General features: G+C 43.5%; 1 long non-coding RNA gene and 3 gene segments (V, D, J or C); 1 reads left to right on the top strand and 3 right to left on the bottom strand.

The window, feature by feature from the left end:
- LOC125168484 (immunoglobulin heavy constant alpha 2-like) overlaps nucleotides 1–25140 on the bottom strand; it is a 350186-nt gene that overhangs the window by 321985 nt on the left and 3061 nt on the right.
- LOC125168486 (immunoglobulin heavy constant gamma 1-like) overlaps nucleotides 1–25140 on the bottom strand; it is a 533257-nt gene that overhangs the window by 262685 nt on the left and 245432 nt on the right.
- Nucleotides 1–25140, bottom strand: part of LOC125168481 (immunoglobulin delta heavy chain-like) — a 724259-nt gene that overhangs the window by 212157 nt on the left and 486962 nt on the right.
- Nucleotides 1–25140, top strand: part of LOC125168523 (uncharacterized) — a 242250-nt gene that overhangs the window by 176819 nt on the left and 40291 nt on the right. Inside the window, exon 2 of the long non-coding RNA XR_007153181.1 lies at nucleotides 24208–24215. This is a non-coding gene — a long non-coding RNA (uncharacterized LOC125168523). The remainder of the gene's footprint in view (nucleotides 1–24207; nucleotides 24216–25140) is intronic.

Raw genomic sequence — 25140 nt, forward strand, 5'->3', positions numbered from 1 at the left:
ATCTCTCCTCTGTAATTCTTGATTTTATTTAGTTGGGTCCTTTCCTTTTTCTTTTTGATCAAACTGGATAGTGGTTTATCAATTTTGTTAATTCTTTCAAAGCACCAGCTTTTAGTTTCATTGATGTGTTCTAATGTGTTTTGGTTTCGATAGCACTAATATCTGCTCTCGTCTTTAGTATTTCCTGCCTTCTGCTGGTTTTGGGTTTTATTTGCTGTTCCTTTTCCAGCTCTTTAGTCATATGGTTAGGTTGTGTATCTGAGATCTTTCTTCCTTCTTTAGGAAGGCCTGGATTGCTATATTCTTTCCTCTTATGACCGCCTTTGCTGCATCCTAGAGGTTTGCTTTGTGGTGTTATCATTTTCATTGACTTCCATATACTTTTTAATTTCTTCTTTAACTGCTTGGTTAGCCCATTCATTCTTTAGTAGGTTCTTCAGTCTCTAATTATTTGTTACCTTTCCAAATTTTTTCTTGTGTTTGATTTTGAGTTCATGGCATTGTGGTCTGAAAATATGCATGGTATGATCTCGATCTTTTTGTACTTACTTAGGGCTGATTTGTGTCCCAGTATATGGTCTATTCTGGAGAAAGTTCCATGCGCACTGGAAAAGAGTGCATGTTCTGTTGCTTTAGGATGAAATGTTCTGAATATATTTTTTAGTCCTTCTGGTCCAGTGTGTCATTCAAAGCCATTGTTTTCTTGTTGATATTTTGATCAGGTGATCTGTTCATTGTTGTGAATGGGGTGTTGAATTCTCCTACTATTATGGTATTCTTATCGATTAGTTTCTTTATGTTTGTGATTAATTGATTTCTATATTTGGGTGCTCTCCCAATTGGCGCATAAATGTTTACAATCGTTAGGTCTTCTTGGTGGATAGACCCTTTGATTATGAATGATATAATGCCATTCTGCATCTCTTGATGCACTCTTTATTTTAAAGTCTAGATTGTCTGATATCAATATGGCTACTCCAGCTTTCTTTTGTTGAACATTAGCATGATAGATGGTTCTCCATCCCCTTATTTTAAATCTTAGGTGTCTTTAGGTCTAAAGTGGGTCTCTTGTAAAAAGCATATAGATGGATCTTGTTTTCTTCTCCATTCTGTTACCCTATGTCTTTTGACTGGGGCATTGAGTCCATTGACATTTAGAGTGAGTACTGAAAGATAGGAGTTTATTGCTATTATGATGCTTGTAGAGTTGGAGTTATGGTGGTGTTCTTTGGTCTTTCTAATCTTTGTTGATTTTGGTATTTATTTATTTATTTATACAGATACATTTTCATCTTTTCTCCCCTCAAGATTCCTGCTTAAAATTTCTTGCAGGGCTGGTTTAGTGGTCACAAACTCATTTAATTTTTGTTTGTATTGGAATCTTTTTATCTCGCCTTCTATTTTGAATGACATCCTTGCTGGATACAGAATTCTTGGATGCATATTTTTCTGATTTAGCACACTGAATACATCCCGCCACTCCTTTGTGGCCTGCCAACTTTCTGTGGATAGGTCTGCTAAACCTGATCTGTCTTCCCTTGTAAGTCATGGACTTTGTTTCCCTGTTGGTTTTATGATTCTCTCCTTGCCTGAGTACTTTGTCAATTTGACTATGATGTGCCTTGTTGATGGTCGGTTTTGGTTGAATCTAATGGGAGTCCTCCATGCTTCCTGGATTTTGATGTCTGTGTCTTTGGCCAGGTTAGGAAAGATTTCCACTATGATTTGCTCACATAACCCTTCCACCCCTATTTCTCTCTTCCACTTCTGGGACCCCTATGATTCTCATGTTGTTCCTTTTTAATGAGTCACTGATCTCTCTAATTCTTAAATCTTGCTCTTTTGCCTTAATCTCCCTCTTTTTTTCTGCTTCATTATTCTCTATAAGGTTGTCCTCTATAACGCTGATTCTCTGTTCTGCCTCATCCATCCATGCCACCGCTGAATCCATCTGTGATAGCAGCTCAGTTATAGCATTTTAAATTTCATTCTGGCTATTTTTTACTTCTTTTATCTCTGAAGAAAGGGATTCTAATCTATTTTTGACTGCAGCTAGTATTCTTATTATTGTGATTCTAAATTTGGGTTCAGAAATCTTGCTTGTATCTGTGTTGGTTAAATCCCTGGCTGTCATTTCTTCGTGGTCTTTCTTTTGGGGTGAATTCCTTTATTTTATCATTTTGAAGGGAGAAAAGGAATTAATGAGGTCGCAAAATTGAAATTAAAAGATAAAATTACAGAAATATTAAAATTAAAAATTAAACACACACACACAAATTGAATGAAATATGCTAGATCCTAGGTGTGTTTTGTTCTGGGTGTTGAAAGTGGTTTGACAGATTAGAGAAAAAAATGGAGGGGGAGGAAAAAAGGAAACAATTTGAGAATTTGAAAAAATGAATACACTGAAGTAGACTAAAATGAGATGATGGGAGTAAAGTAGAGTTTGACAAAATATACAGGAAAGTAAAGAATATAGTGGAAAAAATAAAGAAAAATATTTTTAATAACAATTAAAAATAAATGTGATTTTTTTCTTTTTCTGTATTCTAGAAAAAAGAGAGGAAACAAAAAAGAGAAAAAAGATACAAAAAGGAAAAAAAGGAAATCATTTGAAAATTCAAAAAGTGAATACACTGTAGTAGACTAAAATAAAATGATGGAAGTAAAATAGAATTTGAAAAAATTTATGTAAAAGCAATCAAGATAGTAAAAAAAATTAAGGAAAAATATTTTTAATAGAAATTGAAAGTAAAATGAAGTTTTTCTTATTCTGCATTCGAGAAAAAGTACAGAAACGAAGAAGAGAAAAAAAGAAAAAGAAATAAAAAGTAAAAAGGAAACTGGAAATTTGAAAACGGGAATACACTGAGGTAGAGTAAAATAAAATGATGGAAGTAAAATAGAATTTGAAAAAAAGTTATAGAAATGTAAAAAATATAGTAATAAAAATTAAGAAAAATATTTTTAATAATAATTGATAATAAAAATAATTTTTTTGTTTCTGCATTCAAGAAAAAGAAAAGAAGTGTAAAGAGAAAAAAGAAAAGAAAGAAAATTGACTAGATGAACTGACTAACAGATTGAAGTAGGACTGAAATTACTTCCTTATCCCCTAGATGTCAGTCTATGTAGCTCTTTATAGTCCATAAAGTGAGCGGCAGTGAGACTTGTGTTCCTGAAGAGCCCTGTTGGCCCAGTTGGGAGGGGCTCAGTGTAATGGCTCTGCTCTCCATTAGATGGCGCTTTTAGGCTCCTGGGGTGGATGGTTGCCGTGCTTGTAGGTGCCAATGCAAATGCGCAGGAGAGGTGAAAATGGTGCCACCCAGGTACCCAGTCTGTTCTCCTGGATCAGCAATTGCGTACCCATCCTCTGTCTTCAGCCCTTGTCCGTTCCCTGACGACCTGACATTCTGGAAGCATTTCTTGCGTGTGCTGTGTGCACTGTGCTGTCATGTATTGGCTGCTCTGTCCCTCAGGTCAGTCCTCTGCAGAGTTCTCCTTGCAGGTCTCCTTGCAGGACTCCAGGGGAGAGTTTTTCAACTTTGTCCATAGTGTTGTGAGTTTTAACTAGGTGAGTTTGGTCTCCTTTTTAAAAGAGGCTAATTCGGGGCGCCTGGGTGGCGCAGTCGGTTAAGCGGCCGACTTCAGCCAGGTCACGATCTCGCGGTCCGTGAGTTCCAGCCCCGCGTCGGGCTCTGGGCTGATGGCTCGGAGCCTGGAGCCTGTTTCCGATTCTGTGTCTCCCTCTCTCTCTGCCCCTCCCCCGTTCATGCTCTGTCTCTCTCTGTCCCAAAAATAAATAAACGTTGAAAAAAAAATTAAAAAAATAAATAAATAAAAGAGGCTAATTCGTATTTCCCCTAGAGGTGAAGGTATGCCTCACTATATGGTTAGTAGACTTGGTGCCTGTGGGGGTATATGGTGGTCTTTGGAGGGAGGGGTGCAATGGTGGTCTGGGTTCTAGGCACTCTTTCTCTTAAGGAAGCACCTGAGGAAGGAAAGGTGCGTATGGCTTGGTGTCACTGGCTCAGTATCTACTGGGGGGTGTTGTGCTGCTCACTGAATTCTGTCCATGATAATTGGTGGGAGGAAATATTGGCATCAGTTCCTTCTCTTGTCCCTGCAGTTGGAGTTTCCAGCTACCCCTGTTCAGGAGGCCCTCACATAGAACACTCTGTACTCATGGGTCCCAGGCTTGCTTCAGAACCCGGCCTTCACCCTGCCTTTGTGCAATCCATTGGCACACCTGGCAGCTCAAAGCTCTTATGTTTTATCTCAGGAGCTCTAGCTGGGTGCGAGTACACCAAATTGTATGAACTCAATGCGACAGGGACCCCACTGATCATCTGGGACAGTGTCTTGCTGTGATGTGGTTGGAGCTGGTTATCCCAGAAGGGCAGTTGCATGAACACTAGGAGCTTGGAGTTCATGGTGAGGAGGAACAAGAAGGCAGCATTCAGTTAGCTGCTCTCAGCAGAGGCTCCTATGCTAATGACCAGGGCAGTGCAATGGTGCCTGTCAACTCTGCTGCCCCATGAGGGGCAATGCCCGGTCTCCCAAATGCACTCCAAGAAGGTAACTGTCTCACCCGATATGACCCAGGGAATCCTCAAACTGCAGCAGTCCCTATGGGCCTCGGTGCTCCTTCTCCACAGGAGCACTGCTGTGCCCACCAGGGTCCACCCCAGTGATGGCATGGACTTCTAAATCTTCAGTTTTTGAACTCGACATTTACAGCAGGTTGACTTGTCATGATTACCTTTATGTGTCATCTTGACTGCATCATGGGTGTCCAGATTCACGACTGTTTCTGTGTATGTCTGTGATGAGTTTCCAGAAGAGATTGGCATTTCCATCCATGGTTTCTTTCTGCCTGGGCATCACCCATCCCATCATAGTTCTGAGTAGAATCCGTTGCAGAGGGAGGAAGAATTCCCTCATTTTTACTTCCCATGTGCTTGTTTGAACTGGAACATTGGTCTCCTCCTGCCCTTGTTCTTAGAGTTACATCATCGGCTCTGCACGTTCTGAGACTAGACACTAGTTGAGAATCAGGCGAGAATTATACCACTGGTTTTCCTGGCTCCCCAACTTGTGACAGTAGATCATGGGAATTGTCAACATATTTTGTCATGGAAACCAATGTGCTTTGGGTTCTGTTGCTCGAGGGAATCCTGACTAATACATGCAGATGACTTATCTCTTGTTTAGAGGAATTGAATAAAGCTGTAGCTCATTTAAAGTCCTGAGTAGCAAAGTGCCATGAAGGAAGTGTCACGTTGTTTGATTGGGACAAGGGCTGGGTGAAGATAATGGGGAGCTGTGGGAGCTTGTGGTCCTGGCTGCTCAAGGAGTGCATCTGGGGCTCATGTAAATGTTCAGCTATTGTGCCTCAGGAAATCTGTAATTCACTCATGTTGAGGGACAGGAGAAAGCAATGCAAACAACTGTGTCTTTGTGCATGTTAAAGTAGTTTTCCTATGAAAACAATGATCTAATTCACACAGCTAATAGGTAAACACAGAATCCTGTGTCCAGAGAGGCTCCCTGGAGAAACTGCTGTGTGGATAGGAAGCCCCAGACCCTGAGACGAAACCTGCCTGTAACCTCCATCTTCACCTGCTCCTGGCAACACAAAGCAAAATTGTGCATAGTGTGCGCCCCCTGTTGGTTCTGATCCCCTCCTGCAGGGAGATTTGTGTCTGGGCTCCCAGCGAGGTCCCCTCACCCTGTCTCTTGCACAGTAATATGTGGCTTTGTCCTTGGCCCACAGGTTGTTCATCTGCAGATACAGAGTGTTCTTAGTGTTGTCTCTGGAGATGGGGAATCGGCCCTTCATGGAGTCTGCGTAGCTTGTGCTACTTCCATCATCATAAATATATGTGAGCCACTGCAGTCCCTTTCCTGGAGCCTGGCAAACCCAGCTCATTCCATATCTACTGAAGGTGAATCCAGAGGCTACACCGGTGAGTCTTAGGGACGCCCCAGGCTGCACCAGGTCTCCTCCAGACTCCACCACCTGCACGTCACACTGGACACCTGCAGACACAAGACATCTTGGTCAGGAAACTGTCACACATCCACTGGTCTCACTCATATGCACTCACATTCTCAGTGTCTCTCGTTTACCATGAATTACCTTTTAAAAGAGCAGCCAGGAACACCCAGCCAAGCACAAACTCCATGGCGAGGTGTCTGTTCTGTCCTGATCAGAGAATGGGAACACCTGAGACTCCTGGTGCTGGGTATCCTCTCCCAGCTGCAGAGTCTGGGATGGGCTGTTTTTATCACCATAGAGAGGACCCCATTTGCATGTGCTCTGAAGCTCCAGTCTTAGATTTGATTGTTTAAAAGTGAACAGCAGGGTTAGGGGCGCACTTGTAGTTTAGTTTGTGTAGATGGTGCTGTGACAATTTGAGTAATTGTATTCAGTGAGTACAGGTATAGTTGCAGTCCTGTGTGCATTTTTACAGGTCTTTCATCAACATAGATCATTTTCACTCTACAAGTATTTTACATACTTTTTGAAGTTTAATCCAAAATACTTTATTTTGTGCCATTTTCACTTGTGTAATTTTGTTATTTATTTTGCATGTATTTTCATGCTGGTGTGTAGAATCACAAGTGGTTTATTTTTATTTATTTTCTTTGTTCATTTTGTGTCCTGCTCTTTTCCTCATTTAAAAAAACTGATTCGAATATTTTTTGTGGGATCTCTAGGGTTTTGTTATGTTTGAGATCAATGTCACCTGCAAACAAGTAATTTTCCTTCCTCCTTACTGATTTAAATGTCTTTTATTTTTTTTATTCCCTATTTTTTTCTGGTTACGTCTTCCAGTTGTAGGAGAAGAAAGCTTTTCCCTTCTTTTCTTCTGGGATTTAGCCAGTGTAAGGATTCAATTGACATAAGACATATCTACAGGAGAGAATCAATTTCATTTTGTAAGTTCATGGCCTTCCTAATGATACGACACCCAGAGAAAGGACAAAGCAGGTGGCACTTGTGATTTTCAGAAAACAAAACATTGGATTTGGCAAGAGTTAAGTTTGGGGTATTATGTTAGTCACCAAGTAAGTAGGTTTGTTTGCATAGCCTTCTTGTCCCTGTGTTCCTTATTCTGGTGCTAACGATGGTTCTTCCATCTTGGTACACGGGAGCGAGATTTATATCCTGCTGTCAAGGGACGATGGCGAGTCTGAGTGTACTTGGACTATTTCTCAAGTGACTTTCATCCAAATAAGCAGTGTGACAAGATGTCATAGTTTGAGGTAGCATATGTATTCTTCACATTACCATGGGGAATGCTTATGTTAGGGTTGACCATCATTGCCTGGCTCCTGATTTGACAGGAAAGCCTTCAGCATTTTACCGTTCAATATGCTGTCAGGTGTGGGCTTTTCATAGTGGCCATGATCATGTGGAGGTAATTTCCTTCAGTTCCTTTTTAATTGGGTTCTTTTTAAATGATGAACATGTGTTGAATTTTGTCTAATGTTTTTTTGAATCAATTAATGATGGCTTTGATTCAATCATTCCCTCTGTTAATGGAGGACATCACCTTTATGCATCTGTGTATGTTGAAGAATCCTTGCATCCCTGGAGTGAATCACACTGGATTATGTTGTATGATCCTCTCAATGTTCTGTTGAATTCAGTATGCTCTGATTTTGTGAAGGAATTTTGCATGTATGTTCATTTGAGATAGTGACCTGTAGTTTCCCTTCTTGTCGTGTCTTTCTTTGGTTTGGTGTGAGTGCAATGCTGTCCTCACAAAACGCATTTGGGAGTGCTGTTTTTTATCAGTGTTTTGTAATAGTTTGAGAAATATTGGCATTAATTCCTCTTTAAATACTTAGTAGAAGTTTTAATAAAGCCATGGACTCCTATGCAGATTTTTTGGAGGGTGAGGTTTTAGATAGAGAAATCTTGTTAATTTTTCTTTTGTTCATTTTGTATTTTTCCCTGAAACAGTCTTGGTGGACTACATTATGGCATAAAATGTGTAATTTGTTCTTGGTGATCTAATTGTGGGCCTATAAATACCTAAGTTTTTCTTTAATGATCCTTTTCATGTCTTTAGTTCAGTTATGTCTCCTCTTTCAATTCTGATTGCATTTGTTTGAGTCTTCCCTATTTCCCCAGGCTACCTATTTGTTTCAAATTTTACATACTTTTCCAAATACAAATTTTTATGTAATTGATTTGTTTTCTGTGTTTGTGATAGTCTCTATTTTCTGTCTGCTTTATCTTTTTATGTTATTTTTATGTTTATCTTTTTATGTCAATAAATGCCAATGAGTTTTTTAAGGAATCTGAAAAATATACAATTCATATGAAAGCACACAACACATGGAAGCAACAAAACAATCATGACGTCGAGAGAACCTGGAGACATCACACTTCTTTCTTTCTAAAGATATTGCAGAGGTACATTAACCACAACGGTGTGATGCTGGCATAAAATGAGACATTTAGACCAGTGGAGCTCATTACGGAGCCCAGAAGTAGAAGTTTGCAGATGTGGTCAGCAAATCCTCCACGAGATTTCCAACAATGGACAGTGGGGGTAGGATAGTGTCTCTTAAACATGGTGTTGACTAGGGGCACCTGTGTGGCTTGGTCAGTTAAGCATCCCACTTCCACTCAGGTCATGATCTCACGGTGTGTGGGTTCGGGCCTCACATCAGGCTCCTGCTGACAGCTCAGGGCCTGGATTCTGTTTCTGCCTCTATCTCTGTGTCTCCCTACTCATGATCTGTGTCTCTCCCTCAAAAACAAAGTAAAAATTAAAAAATATTACTGATATATACATGCAAAATAATAACATTTGGCCATAATCTTGCTTCATACGTATACGTCAGCGCAAAAAAATCTCAAAATGGATGAAGGATTAAGAAGAACACTTGAACCTAAATGCCTTCAAAGAAGACATGAAAGATAAACGTGATGACATTCACTTGAGAATGATTGATTTGATATAAAAGCAAAGTCACAGAGAACAAAGCAGGCAAGGGGGACTACACCATACTAGAAAAGGGGCAAGCAAATATTTGCAGAGCTAGAAGGCAGTCTAGGGAGGGTAGACATTACAATAAAAAATACTGAAAAGGAGTTAATATCCAAAATCCAGGAGGGACAATAAGGTGTTCTCATTTCCCGGCCATCAGACCACACCTCAAGCTTCCCCCTTTCCCTAATGGAGACCCACCTCCATTCAAAGTGCTCCTCAGAGGATGAGTCTTAAAGACGTGCCCACTAGTGTCTAGGCCTCACATGCACAAGAGGATGGATTGCCCCCAGTGCAGAGCCTGTGCTCAGGAGGCCTGAGAAAGGAGCTGCCCCCACCCATCAGTAGCCAGATGCCTTGTCTTGCTGCAGAGGGAGGACCTGACCCTGTGATAGACTCTGTTACCTCAGGATTATCTTGCTTTACCTCCTCACCGTGTAACACCCCGATCTTGTGAGTAAAGAAAGAACAGAATTTGATTCAGATGGCAATCAAAGCCACTGATTTGTACAATGTAGGAACCATAAAGTCTTTTGTCACCTTTTACCCCCCCCCCCCATCTTTTGTCCCTAACCGGGCTGCCACTCATGCCTCAATTCCTAGTGATGAAGATGCATTACTGGAATGAATATCTCTACTTTCTTGTCAATGCTATTGGGCTCTGATTCACAAGTTCTCTTTTCCTGTATGCTTGGGGGAGGCAACTAATTTGGGCTCAATATTACTCCAAGTTTTTGAAGCCAACTTACACTCTGTGCCTTCACCCAAGGCTGCACTCTTGTTTAGTATGTCCGTGACTTGTCACTCTATTACCAAAGGAATCAGGGAGCCCTTGCAGACTCGCCACCCTCCTAAAGCACTAGCCAGACAGGGCCATACACCCTCCTGTCTTCTTAATGTCCATGGTTGCAAACAGCTACTGCCAATGAGGACTATGTCACAGTGCTTCAAAACTCCCCACAAAGTGTCTTGTCAGTTTTTCACATCCCTCTCACTGGTACAAAAATGCAGTTGCATAAGCTTCTAAGGAAACCTGGCTACTGCTTCCCAAGGACCCCTAACTTCACTGTCTTTGCTCTGTCTCTGTGAGCCCCTCACCCCTACCTGATGCTGCCACAGATTTCTTTTCGTGGCTTTCAGAGTCATTAACCTACTTTAAAGTGTTAATATTAGCTCTGTGCACACCCAAACTCTCAACTGTCTGAATATCAATAACATGTTTCACCTCTCATTCCATGGAAATGGAGTGGCTACAGGTATCCTGCGACAACCTGGGCCTCTCAGATATGTCCTATAACTTTCTTCCCATGAAAATTAGACCTTGGGCCATCAGGCCCCACTGCATGCTTGCACCCCCACAACTGCTGTCTGGATACTTAGGATCCCCACTCACCTCTGTATGCCTCTCTGACAAGTTTGTAATTTCCAGGCCCACCACCTACCAACCAGCTGGCCACTGACCAACCCTTCCATCATCTTTTGTCATGTTAACAGTTTAAATCGGGCTATACCACTCCCCTCCCTAAAAAGGGAGATCCAGGGCACCTGGGTGGCTCAGTTGGGTGGAATCCTACATCAGCTCAGGTCATGAGTGCGTGGTATGTGAGTTTGAGCCCTACATCGGGCTCTGTGCTGTCAGCTCAGAGCCTTGAGCCTGCTTCAGATTCTGTGTCCCCCTCTCTCTCTGCTCCTCCCAACTCACACTCTTTCTTTCAAAAATAAATAAACATTGGGGCGCCTGGGTGGTGCAGTCGGTTAAGCGTCCGACTTTAGCCAGGTCACGATCTCACGGTCGGTGAGTTCGAGCCCCGCGTCAGGCTCTGGGCTGATGGCTCAGAGCCTGGAGCCTGTTTCCGATTCTGTGTCTCCCTCTCTCTCTGCCCCTACCCCGTTCATGCTCTGTCTCTCTCTGTCCCAAAAATAAATAAACGTTGAAAAAAAATTAAAAAAATAAATAAACATGAAAAACATTTAAAAGGGGAGACCCTACTTCATTCCACACGATTGCCCTCAGCTACAGGAATGGTTTCTGGGACATCTGGTGGTCAACCCTGAGTTCTATTTAAAAAAAAAAAAATTTTTTTTTAACATTTATTTCTTATTTAAAGACACAGGGCGTGAGCAGGGGAGGGGTAGAGAGAGGGGGAGACATAGAATCTGAAGTAGGCTCCAGGCTCTGAGCTGTCAGTCCAGAGCCCAATGTGGGGCTTGAACTCACAAACTATGAGATCATGACCTGAGCTGAGGTCCATAGCTTAACCAACTGAGCCACTCAGGTGCCCCGCCCTGACTTCTATTTTGTGACAGCTTCTGTATGTGGGGAAAAATAGGAACCACTCAGGCAAGTGTCCCTACTAGAAGTACTCCAGGCGTCCTGTCTGCCTGCTGTAAAATCAGTCTAAGCCACTGCGCTCCCAGGTTTTCCCAAGCTTGCACATCTGCAGACGGAACGACTGCCACTATTCACAGGCATTCCAGACATGCCCTGGAGTCTCAGGGCTGTTGGCACCCTCTGGTAATCCCACAAGTCCTAACCTCATGAGTTCCAGAGGACAGAGGACATTTTGTCAGCAGGCCTATAATTGCTGCCCCATTATACGCAACTGATCTTTCTGCTAAAATTGCTAACAGTCACTCTCCAGCCCAAACCGTGGGGAGACTGTCATTGTCTCTCCAGCGAGTGACAGAGCTCACAAGGCTGTCAAATACACAGCCAAGATCAGAGGCCCCTGTTCTTTCCTTCACTTTAGAAGCCTGCCTTTTTCCCTGACTTGGACTATTGTTTATCATGTAAGTTCCTCACAATGGGAATAGACAGGTGGACAGATAATGATCAGATGGGGTGTACATCGGGGTTGAGTGGGCCTCCTGAGGCCCCTTTCTTCTCTCATTTGGTCTTGTACCAACCCCATGAGATGGGATAATTAAGAAACTGAGAGACAGCGGGTTCTTCCCAGGCATCCAGTAAACCTCTGACTAAATTATTTCCCAGGGCACTACTTGTAAATCTCTCCAAGTTTTGTATAATATCAGCAGACCCCAGGGAGTCCCTCTCGCCCCTCCCTGCCCACTGGGGCTCTCCAGATGGATTTGACAAATTGGCTTCTTCTTTGGTTAATGGCTGCATGTTTGGTGGATGGACTGATGCTGTCTGACTGGACATGCCAATGCCACGACTGTGGTAAAGAATGTGATGCCTGAAATGGTTCCTGGATTTGCCATTCCATTATGGATTTAGCCAGACCAAGGAACTCACTTCAGCACATAGACAAACTACGTACTTGCAAAGACTTGGGGGTGATAATTAGAATTTCATGCCCCACATTATCCTTAATCATCACAGAAGAGGACGATGAGGATATGTGGATTAGGGGAACAGATATGGAACATGAAAAACTAGACACAAAATTCCTTCAGGAAAAATCCACCTGGAAACTGGCCTGGAACATCCAGAATCATTGTCCTTGGCCCTTAAAGAGATTTGGAATGCTCCAAATAGCAGGCAGGGACTGACCCCCTTTGCAACAGTATTTTCGAAAGGAGTCCTTAACCCTTTCTTACTGATTGAACTTCATGATAACTTATATGACCAAGTTGATGCCATGCATAGCCATGTCCAAGAACTAACAGGTACACTTGGGTCATATCATCCACAGACAATAAGGACATGGCCTCTGCCACTGACTAGCCTTGCCACCCTTTCTACAGAATATGGGACGCTCATCAGGTCTTCAGAGAGCACCCAGTGCCACCTCACTGAGAAGGACCTTATGACGAACTCCTAACCGACTACACTGCCATCAGAATTAGGGAAAGATTCCTCTGGATTCACGCAAGCTGCACAAAATAGTTCCGGATCGCCATTGTCAAGACCGTGGATGACCATCCCCATGATGACCATTGGTAAGGATTCCCAGAGCCAATTCCCAGGCTCTGGAAGCACATGGCATCACATAGTATGTCATGGATCAAAAAACTGCATTTCCACCTAGTTTCATTTTCCGGTTCTTTCCTGTCAGGAAAAAAAAAAACTTTTTAAAATAGAGCCTACCCTTTCCCCCACTATTAAAAGACTGACTACATTTCCTGCTCTCCCTCTGAACCTCTACGACTGTCTGTCTTCAGACTGCATCTGCCCCATTCACCTGTGTTGTTATCTCAGTAGGTCAGACACAGACCCTTACACCAGTTTTCCAAGTCCCGTCTACAGGAAATAATCGGTCTGATTGTCAATTGTTTTGACATCAGGATAGCAAGTAAGCCCCCAAAGTAGTGTTATTTCCTGCCAATGCAAGCAGGGAATACACCATGTGGATGGACAAATGGAAGGGTGTGGTATCCACAACCAGAACGACAATGTCACTCTGCCTTTCCTTCCACTGCGTTGATTGGGACCACAACTTTGATGGAAGCTTCAGGATGGTCCTTTGCTCAGGTGAAGTATTGAGAGAGAATATTTCTCTTTGTATGAAGACAGTCATGGTTCTGGGTTCTCTCTCTCGGTGACATAGCAAGGCAATCTGGTGCCAGATGGTCACTAGGTGCTCCAGCATAACCCCCATGGCACAAACACTTTCCAGTTCCCAAAATGTTTCATTGGCCCTCAGACTACCTGTGCATCAACTGGCATAGCTCAGCCACTTCCAGGTAAGGCTGCCTAAATGCACAAGTCATATGAAAGTAGACCGAAAATCTGGAGTAGCTCAGTCAGGTGACAAAACCCACCTATAGCTGCTGAAGGACTGCAGGCCTCCCATGTCTCACAAACTTTCAGGAATGCATGATAATTGACCAGTGACAGTGACCCTCAATTGTCCAGACGAGTGGGAACTCATGACAGGCTCTACATGAGCTGGTCAGCCTAACATCTTGGCACTCTTTGGACTGTTAGGAATTCCCAAAGCAGTAGGATAGAGATGTACAGGTTGAGAGCAGACTGTGGCTGGGACTCCTTGGTCATCGATGCTGAATGGGACATACTGCCTAGCTCAGTCATGACAGAGTCTCCCCTGTGGCCCTTTAGATACCCTCAACTGCCTAGACAGTCTTGGGAATCTAAGCCATCTTATGGAGAGCTGGGCATTTACATTTCAGTAGTCAACTGTAAAGTGCCACCTGTTAGGAGGGGGCTTTAATGCCCGTCAATTGGGCAGACTGAAAGGAGAAATGGTGTATTTCATGCCCCCGCTCCTTCACTAAATCTTGAATTATGGGCTGCAATTACTCAGTCCTCTATTGCACACAATATTGATGTACATATACTGTCTTAATTGGATGGGGGGGAGGGTGCAATTTGCAGTCCTTCAGACTCCTGATATGTAGCTCCCCTCAGGAAAGCCAGGCACTGGGTTTGTTCCCACTGGCCTTGATGGCATGTGAGGGCATCCACATCATTAACAAGACAATGCAGGGTCAAAGGGGCCACCATTGCTAAAAGAGATTCAGTAAAGATTCTTCCAATAGTGACATCAAAGGGATGTTGAGACCCTTCTATGATCCCTCCCTTTATACCTAGTAAACTAAAGGACACCACACTCACATTTGGAGGGGTTCCTGGGAAGCACTGTACCTTGGCTTCAGGGTCAGTGAGAGAAATAAAGTGTTGTCTGTGTCTGTGTCCTACAGGGTAATTACAGAAGTGTACAGGCAGTTGTCCCAGGAGGAACGACATACTCCACAAACTTCCGGGTCCCTAGGCAGGGGCCTTGGTATCTCCCCACCCACTGGGATCCCAGCTCCCCACTACCAGGGCTGTCATGTCCAGAGAAGTGATGGCACCCACCTGAAGGGCAGGAACAGCATTCTCTCGAAGATCCCAAAGAGTCTGATCAAAGTTTCTGACTTGTGTTCAGGCTGTCCTGAGATTAAGTCACTAGGGACCCCTCTTCTCAGAGCTGTGCATAAAGAGAAGTGTGGGAATGATCTCTAGAGCAAGAGATCTGGGTTGAAGTTCCACCCCTTGAATGGGGCACTGCTGGGACCCTCCTGTGGGCTCCTATCTATGGAGGTGGTGATCCCATCAGCATTTGCAGCAAAGAAGTCTTGGGCTTTTTGAAAATTCTCCTTTTCACATCTGACTATGGCATGCATGCTAATGCCTGCTACACTAAAGCTGGTATTTCCATGAATTGTATTGGCACAAGGCTTAAGATCAGAGTGGTCCTTCAAGAAGAACTCCTTAGATTCTGTTGTCAAGTGCCTCTCCTCCAGGTGGAAATGGACAAGGGCTCATGGGCGCATGACAAAAGGCAAAAAAAACCAAAAACCCAAATCCCACACGCATTGAATTGTCCCCATTCTATCTTAGAGTTGGATTGCATCACCTGGGTTTGACCTCTCCCAGTGTGCCTGTGCTGTCGTGCCATAAAAATCCAAGTCTGGAGAATCAGAGCTTCTTTCTTCCTACCTCTGTGGGCTCTGGGGCTCTAGGCAGCCTCTTCCTCAGAGCCTTCCCCTTTTTCCTTGGTGTGTGTCTCTTGCCATGTGCCTTGGGGTGATTGTCATAACCTTTTGATACAGTGAAAAGACTGGAGGCTCCGTAGGTTGTCTCTAAGTAAACAGGCCATTGATACCTTGAGCTTTTCAGTGATTTATGAATCTGGGGCACTTGGACCAATCCAGACAGCTGTAGTATGTCAAGTGCTTAAAGCAACAGCTTGGATCCAATTGTGAAGACCCACTAGAGCCAGTCAATGTCCTTGTCTCCCTCCCTTTGGACAAATGATTCCGGGAAACCTTGCATTTTCATGATGGTGTAGTGCCTGTCACCATTTCTCTCTTTCACACTGGTCCGTGGATATGTTGGTGTAGTGGTCTTGACAGGGAGGACCTGGGATAGAAGTTACCTCTTCCCAGACACGTGTGCTGAGGCCTCCCACACTGAGGTATTCCCCACAACACCTGTCAAATAGGGAGCCATTGTCAGCAGCAGTGAGGAATACAGCCAGTAGGGGGATGTTGCCTTGTTCCTGTCCTCTGCCCAGGGAGACATGATGCTCCTGGTCGAGTTGCCTCTGTCACTAGGTAGGCATGGCTAAGCAAACACAACACCAGGGTACTGGCTGAAAAGAGTGGACCCAGCAGCTGGTGTCTTCTTTGACACTAATCTAGGGAAACGGTCCTTGGTGTCCAGCAATATCTCACTTGGAGATGAGTAGGAAATACACACCTCTGGAACCCCAGGATGGTGCCTGATTTTTGGTCTCTGCAGGGAGTCTGACCTTTTATGGCACTGATAACTTAGGATGGGGTTTCTGGCAACATCTGGCATCAGCCCAAAGCAAAGCTACAGACCACCGGCAAGCTCCAGCTCCTTCCCAGAGCAGCTGAGATGTGGGGGTGAGGAACGAGTGAGCCATTCTCAGTGCTAACACATTGTTGGAGGGCACCACTTAGGCCCCCAATCCCATCCCTGGGGACAAATGTGTTGGGGACCCCAGCTGTTGTACAGAATTAAGAACATGTAGACTGTATCCTGCTGAAGGAATAGGCAAGAGCCATTGCTCAGGGGGTGGACAGGTGGCTCCCTGGGCATCTGAGCTCTGTCTTTGGGTACATGAGATGCATGGGGCCCTCCTGACTCAAGGTGCGGTTCAGTGCACCCCCAGCAAAGGAAATGGAGGCACAGGATTTATGACTCACAGGGCCCAGAAGCAAGGGTACACAAGGACCTTGGGAAGGGCAGGCCTCCTTCCCACATTTCCAGTGATCAGGACATAGAAAACAGGGTAGCAAGTACCTGATTACTTGAGAATGGTTGGGGCTGAAGTCCCTTACTTTTCACAGGCTCACCTCTGTGTGGTTATTCAAGAAGGCTCTCAGAAAACCAAAGTGGGAATCCTAGGCAGATCCTTATCTACGGTTAAACTCACTGAAAGGTAGGCAAGAGAAAGAGAGCAGGGATTCACATTCATCGAGCTCCAACTGGATGCCAGAGTCATCCACAGGCACTTGTGCCTGCCTTTCTGATTCATTTCATTGGGTGCTCCATTCAGTCTCATGGTCTCAGTCTCCCACATTTGGAAATTTTGTTTCCAGGGAGGCACAGCTTGTGCTAGGTGGAACCTAATGCCAGTCCCCTTCCCTCACAGCCCACAGACACTCCAGTGTGGAACAGGCAGTGTGGGTGGGTGGTAGCCCTCCATTATCCTGAACCCACATTGGGAATGGGGGAAAACAGATTACCTGGAGAATGAGAAAATGTTCAGTGTGCAACCGCACAGTTTTGGATACAACTCATGAATTTGTTCCTGAAAGAGCTTGTGTGAACGTCTCTTAATTCTGGAAGCATATACCTCAGTTCAAGACCCAGATGCTGACTCAGGTCCTCTTCACATAATCTGGGGCTCAGTTTGGGCTCTTGGAAGCTTAGATATATACGTAGAGGCCACACGCATGCAGTTTTTAAGTTTTATTTCAGCCTTCTGGTCAGTGAGCCATGAGAGATGTGTGTCAGAGCCTGATGTGCCTGTGGACCCCTGTGTCTCCTGCAGACCCCAAAACGTGGATGTCAGCTCTGCAGCCTCATTACTGTATTTTAACACATGTGTCAGTTGGATTGTCTATAGTTGTTCAGCAGTCAGGAGGCTAATTATGGATTGTCATCAGCAACAATCAGTCCCTTAAGTTTCTCGGGGTTGATAATTTGACATTTGTGTCGACACCATAAGGAATGCAGCTATTATGGCTTAAATGGGACCAAAAACTGCTCTCAGATATAACAGGGATTCTTGAGTTTGCCTGACTGGCCCCATTCTTCTTGGAGGGGTCCACTGTCTGTGCTCCCACCAGTGCCTCGTCCAGTGCACCATGGAGGGTCCCAGCTTATGTGGCAATGGCATTTCCTGTTATTGTCGCACGACCCTCTATGACTGCATTTCTCCGGGATACAGCCATAGTTCAGCTGAGCCACACTGCGACTGCAGTAGGTATCCTGACAGATGTTTCCAGGAGCACATGACATACCAGTTTTCACATGACCAATATCGGTTGTGCTATGACATGAATCCAGCCTCAAACACCAGAACCCTGAGATCTCAGACGGATGGAATCCAACATGCTCTTGCAGCTGAGGGAGATGTGTGACATTCCTACACTGCAGCCTTCCACACGGCACATCTGTATGGGAACAGGTTCAGCGTTGAATCCCCCGGGGTCTTCTGCAGTGTCCATGTCGGCTGCTTTTTTGATTTATGGTCTAGCAGACATCTTCACCTTTCCAGAATTTTTGCAAAGATTTCGTGACAGTGCATAGTGCGGTCAGTGCAGTTCCCATGATAGCAGCAGCCCTCTTCAGTGCATGGGGTTCCATCTTGCATACGGAAGTCATCAGGGCCCGACAAGGACACCCCACGGCAGGACTCTGGAAGATCACATATATTTTGGATTGGCCTGCCAAATGTCCCAGCATCGAAATCGGTGCAGTTTGTATAGCATCTGCCTGTATTACATTTGTCCCCAGGGGTTAAAATACAATCACTCATACAGCATAGATTGCTATAGCACTGCTCTAAGGAGCTGCAGTCACAATGCTTGCCTGGGTCAGCTAAGTAGTTTCCGAAATGATTGTGGGTCAGGCTTTTATTTCAATGCACCATTTAGATGTTGAAGAGGCACTTGCCTAATCTGCCACTGATTATGTATTGTGTATGAATGAAGGAACACTTCCTGAAAGCTTCAGGTATACAAGAGAATTGGGTCCTAATGCAGTTGGACCTTTTCTGGCAAGCATATTCACCAGTGTCAACCCACAAACCTATATTTTTTGCAATCTGATGTGTTGCTATGACAGACAAGAGTAAATAATATCTGCCTAAATAACCCATCATGATAGGGCTTTGTGGTTGGCATATACTACATACAACTGGGCTGAAATTAACTTCATGGGATCCATCTCGAATCGCAACTAAGGATGAATGTGGTTTAAGAATTCGAAAACCCTTGGACTCATAGTATCGAAAAAAAAGAACTCTGATGCAACACATACTTGCTGATGTTAGCTGGATCTCTCTCATTATAAATTATCATGAAACCAATATAGTAACTTACATGAATCCCATGAAACAATGAGTCAATTAAGCTAACTAGTCTTATTAGGATTTGGGCACATTTTGACCCGTGGTTGAACACACTATATATTGTTTTGGAACTGAGAGCGAAATTCCGTGATGGGATGACTACAACTTACTAGAGATCCTGGGCACTGCACTGGCATTTGCTTGAGGAACAGGGGTCCCTATCCTCCTTATATCCCAGGTTATAAGTAGGTCACATTGCATTGGTGTCTGCCACTCTCTGAGAAACAATGTGTTCAAATGTTGGGAATCGCTGATGCGTCTGATTTCATAGGCAAGGTCATCCAACTTCATGATACCTTCAGGGCCCTGATAGCACATGTCCATGGAGACCGTGGAAAGAGGAATCTCCTCCAGGTAGCCGAGGTAGTAACAGTCTGGAGGCATGGAGGGGTAGTCCATCTGCAAGTCTCCCTGATCATCCTGGGTGATCATCACCAGATGTCTGGACCTAAAGGGTTGCTTTGGCCTCATGTGGATAACAGGTCTCTTGTCCCAAAACACAGGCTACAGGACAGCCAACCAGTCATCTGAATGCCCTTGTCATTGTGCAGCTCCTTCTTTGTAATTACCACCTCAAGGAGATGTAGAGCCATGATGGACGACCTTGAGAACCCTGGACAGGAGCCAGCACTGCCCAGAGTGCACACTGCAAGAAGGACGCCCTCAAGGTGACCTGGCCCTCTGCCAGCCTCATGCCCCTGCTCAGGGACATCTGCCAGTGAGAATGGATAAATGGAGGATCCTCAGCAAAGTGAGGTCTAGGCCATCTGACAGAACAGAGGGCTGTACCGGGTGGCCAGCCCCCTGCACCTGGGATCCACTTGTGGAGTTAGGTAACAGTCCCAGGGTGTGGCATTGTGTGACCCTGCACAACAGTTCAGCTGGGGTGGATGTGGGAGAAGCAGGTGAGCCAGTTCAAGTGTGCTCACATGGACATAGTAACGACTTGGATCCAGAGACATGGCTGTATTCAACACATTCCATCTCTCCTCCAGCTAGTGAATATGGGATATGAAATTTTAACACCCTGAACTTCTCTACCATTTCCATGTCCTGTGGTACTGCTGGGTCACTTTCTATGGATGACTGCTTTTCCTCATTATGGAGACCAATGCTTCCTACTTCCTTGGGATGTGGAGGTGGACATTGTCAATTTTACCTTTATAGGCGACTAAAAGAATAGCTTTGTCGTTTTTCATGTCTCATTCTGGTTAGAGAGTACTTTTCAAGCCATTTGATCCTTTTGGTTTTTGGTTTGAAGCTTCCTCTGAGTTTACTGAGGAAACATTTCCCAGTATTCTGTCATGATTGGTGAAGTACAGGTTGTATTTTAGTATTTTTTTTATGCCAGCTGGGGAGAACAGAAAGTACTGCTGACCATGTGTGGGCCCCAGGGGTTTTCCACTCTAATCCCTTTTTGGGGTTCTTTCCTGGCCTCTGGAAGTCTCCTCCCATGCATGTGTGGTTCCCTCCTCAGCTGGAGATGCCAGGGAGTTGAGGTAACTTTGGCAGCTTGCACCATGGAGTCTGCACATGATCAAAAGACGTTATCAACCATGGAACTCCCTTGTTTGATTAAATATGCTCTACTCCTTTAAAACAACCTGCGTCAGGGAGAAACCTCAGAGTTGGCTTTTGGACAGGAGTCTGCATTCTTACCAGTGGCTGGCCTTGTGCATAAAGCTCAAGTTCCTTTCCTACCAAAACGAAAACTTTGAACGTTGACCTTTCCAGCAACAGGCAGCTGAATTTGGGTTTTGATAACAATAAAACAGAGAATGGAGTAGCAGTTGCCAAGGGCTGGCAGCGAGGCACAATGAGGGTTAGATATCAAGGGGTGTGATTTTCTGTTATGCCAGAGGTCTTCTCCACAACATTACACGTGTAGTTAACAATACTGTATTGTATGGTTAAATTTAGTGACGAGGGTGGATCTCAGTTTCAGTGAGATCTTACCACAATACACGAGTTTTGCTTCTCACACAAATTATGCATGGACACACACTCTGTACTGATAAGTGAAAATAATTTTAAAAAATGTACATACTTTGGATCCTAACCCTGGGGATATGCCATTTACAAATATCTTCTTCCATTCCATAGGTTGCCTTTTAGTTTTGTTTATTGCTTCCTTCACTGTGCAGAAGCTTGCTATTTTGAGATACTCCCAAGAGTTCATATATGTATGTATTTAATTTTATTGTTTTATTTTTAATTTAAATACAAGTGTGTTAACCTACAGTGTAGTATTGATTTCAGGTGTAGAATTTAGTAATTCATCACGTACATATAACACCCAGTTCTCATCTCAACAAGTGCCCTCCTTAATGCTTATCTCCCTTTTAGCCCAACTTCCCCACATCCCCTCAGTTTGTTCTCTGTATTTAAGAGTCTCTTCCTGTTTCTTCTCTCTCTGTTTTTCTCTTATTTTTCCTTCCCCTATGTTGTGTTTCTTATATTCCACATATGAATGAAATCATATGATATTTGGCTTTTTCTTACTGACTTATTTCACTGAGGTTAATACATTGTTGTTCCACACACATTGTTGTAAATGGCAAGATTTCATTCTTTTTGATGGCTGCGTAATATTCCATTATATATTTTTACCACCTCTTCTTTATGTGTTCATCTCCTGATGGATATTTGGGCTCTCCCACAATTTGCTTATTGTTGATAAGGCTGCTATAAACATTGGGGTCCATGTGCCCCTCCGAATCAGCATTTTGGTATCCTTTGGATAAATACCTAGTAAAACAATTGCTTGATCACAAGATAGTTCTATTTTTAATTTTTTCAGGAATCTCCACACTATTTTCCAGAATGACTGCACCAGTTTGCATTCCTACCATGTTAAATTTAGCCATCCTGACAGGTTTGAGGTGTTATCTCATTGTGGTTTTGATTTATGTTCCCTGAAGAGGAGTGACAATGAGCCTCATTACATGTGTCATTTCGCCATCTGGAAGTCTTCTTTGCAAAATGTCTATTCATGTCTTCCGACCATTTCTTCACCAGATTATTTGTTTTTTTTCAGTGTCGAGTTTGAGCAGTTCTTTATAGATTTTGGATACTAAGCCTTTATCTGATATGCCATTTGCAAATATCTTCTCCTATTTTGTCAGTTCCTTTTAGTTTTGTTGATTGTGTCTTTGCTGTACAGAAGCTGTTTATCTTGAGGTCCCAATAGTTCATTTTTGCTTTTGTTTCCCTTGCATCTAGGACATGTCCAGTAAGAAGTTGTTCTGACCGTGCTCAAAGAGTTTGGTGCCTGTGTTTTACTCTAGGATTTTGATGGTTTCCTGTCTCACGTTTAGGTCTTTCATCCAATTTTGAATTTGATTTTGTGTATACTGTAAGAAGGTGGTCCAGTTCCATTAGAGTTTGCTGTTGCTGTCCAGTTTTCCCAACACCATTTGTTGAAGGAACTGTCATTTTTCCATTTGATACTGTTTCCTGTTTTGTCGAAGATTAGTTGACCATTTATGGGTTTTCTACTCTGTTCCATTAATCTATGTGTCTCTTTTTGTGCCAGGAGCATACTGTCTTGATGACTACAGCATTGTAATATAGCTTGAAATCCAGAATTGTGATGCCTCCATTTTTTTTTTCTTTTTTAGGATCGCTTTGCGTGTTCAAGGTCTTTTGTGGTTCCATGATAATTTTAGAATTATTTGTTTTAGCTCTGTGAGGAATGCTTGTATTATTTGACAGGGATATTTGCACTGAATTATTTGCATTGAATGTCTAGATTGCTTTGGGTAGTATCAGCATTTTAACAATGTTTTTTGTTTTAATCCATGTGCATGGAATATTTTTCCATTTCTTTGTGTCTTCTTCAATTTGTACCATAAATGTTCCAGGTTTTTCAGAGTAAAGCTCTTGTAACTCTTTAGTGAGGGCTATTTCTAGGTATCTTATGGTTTTTGGTGTAATTGTAAATGGGATAAATTCCTTGATTTCTCTTTCTCCTGCTTCATTATTTTTCTATTGAAATGCACAAATTTCTGTATGTTGATTTTGTATGCTGCAGCTTTACTGGTTTATTGTATCAGTTCTAGTGGGTTTTTTTTTTGGTGGAGTTTTTCAGGTTTTCTGTATGTAGTATAAAATTCAACTCCAAAACTGAATAATCCTATTAAAAAAATGAGAAGAAGGTGTGAATAGACTTTCCAAAATGCAACATACAGATGGCCAATAAACACATGAAAAGATGCTCAACATCACTCATCATCAGGGAAATATAAATCAAAACTACAACGAAATATCAACTCACTCCTGTCAGAATGACTAAACTCAACTACGCAAGGAACAACAGGTGTTTGTGAGGATACAGAGAAAGAGGAACACTTTTGCACTGCTTGTGGGAATGGAAACTGGTGCAGCTTGTCTGGAAAACAGCATGGGTGTTCCTCAAAATGCTAAAAATATAACTACCTTATGATTGATCAATTGAACTACTAGGTATTTACTCAAAGGATACAAAAATACAAATTTAAAGGGGATTGTTACTTTATGTGTATAGCAGCCCTATCAAAAACAGCCCAGCTCTGGAAACAGTCCAAGTAAGCATTGACTCATAAATGGATAAAGTATACGTGGTATATCTACACACACACACACACACACACACACACACACACACTCATACTCATACACTGGAATGTTTCTCAGCCCTGAAAGGAATGATATTTGCTATTTGTAATGATATGGATGGAGTTAGAGAGTATTATGCTAACTGAAACAAGTGAGCGAGAGACAAATATATGATTTCATTCATATGTAGAATGTAAGAAACTTCAAATGGGAAAGGGGACAAAGAAGAGAGAAGAGCTACACCAAGAAATAAACTTTTTTCAATGTTTTTAAATTTATGTTGAGATAGAATGGGGGGAGGAGCAGAGGAAGCGGGAAGGAGAATCTCAAGCAGTCTCTTTGCTGTCAGTGCAGAAACCAAAATGGGGCTTGATCTCAGGATCCATGAAATCAAGACATGAACCCAAATCAAGAGTCTTAGGCTTAACCCATGGAACATATAAACCCCCAAAAACGGATTCTTACCTATACAAAACAAACTTATGGTTACCAGAGGGAAGGTGGGAGGAGGTTTGGGGAAGTAGGTGATGGGGTTGCAGGGCCGCAGTCATAATGAGCACTGGGTGTTGTATGGAAATGTTGAATCACTATATTTTACACCTGAAAGTAATACTACATTGAATGTTTGCTATGTGGAATATGAATAAAATCTCAAATGGTGTATTTACAGTGTCTGCAAATGGCCTTGTTGGCATACAGCCCATGAAGAAACATTTATTCCAGAAAATATACTGACAGACGGAAAAGCTAGAATTTTGAGCTAAGGTATGTGCCTTTCCTTCCCCACCCCAGCTCAGCAAATGGAAACTCCAGTGCAAGGAGCTGGGACTATAGGCATGTGCCACTGAGCCTGGCTGCAACCTCCCCTCCAGACTGTTGCAACCAATACCAGGGTTCCTGGTGACCAGCTCCTGTTCAGAGGATTCTTTCCCAGAGGGACAGGATGTCAGTGACCCTAAGCTGTTTGCCGTTGAGGCCAAGCCCCAGCAGGTGCCACTGAGATGTGGGACTCACTCATTGTATGCAGCCCCACTCCCAGGATGGAAACTCTGCCCTGGGCACAGTCCACTAGGGATGCTGGGAGCCTGGTCACCCCAGACCTGACTTGTACGGCAGGGGTCTCATGCCACCAGGACAAGCAAGCCTCAAAGAAGTGCAGCTGCCACTCACCCCTAAACTGAGCCCTTATTTTGTCCCCACCTGCAGCTGCAGAGTTTTGCCCAGGGCAGTGGGGAGCTGGAGCAATCTACTAAACCAAGGTGCAGATCTGTTCTGGTACAACTGACTTCATTTACAGATGAGGGTGAGGAAGTTCTGGGCCTCATGTTGTGGGAGAGTCAGGTGCAGGAGAAAGATGGTTTCAGTGGAGTATTCCTAACCTACTCCTCCTCACCTGCAGGAGAGACCCAGAGCCAGGGACAGTTGAGGGAACAGCTCCTGTCAGAACACATGTGGGA

This window comes from Prionailurus viverrinus, chromosome B3, assembly GCF_022837055.1.
Source record: "Prionailurus viverrinus isolate Anna chromosome B3, UM_Priviv_1.0, whole genome shotgun sequence".
NCBI lineage: Eukaryota > Metazoa > Chordata > Mammalia > Carnivora > Felidae > Prionailurus > Prionailurus viverrinus.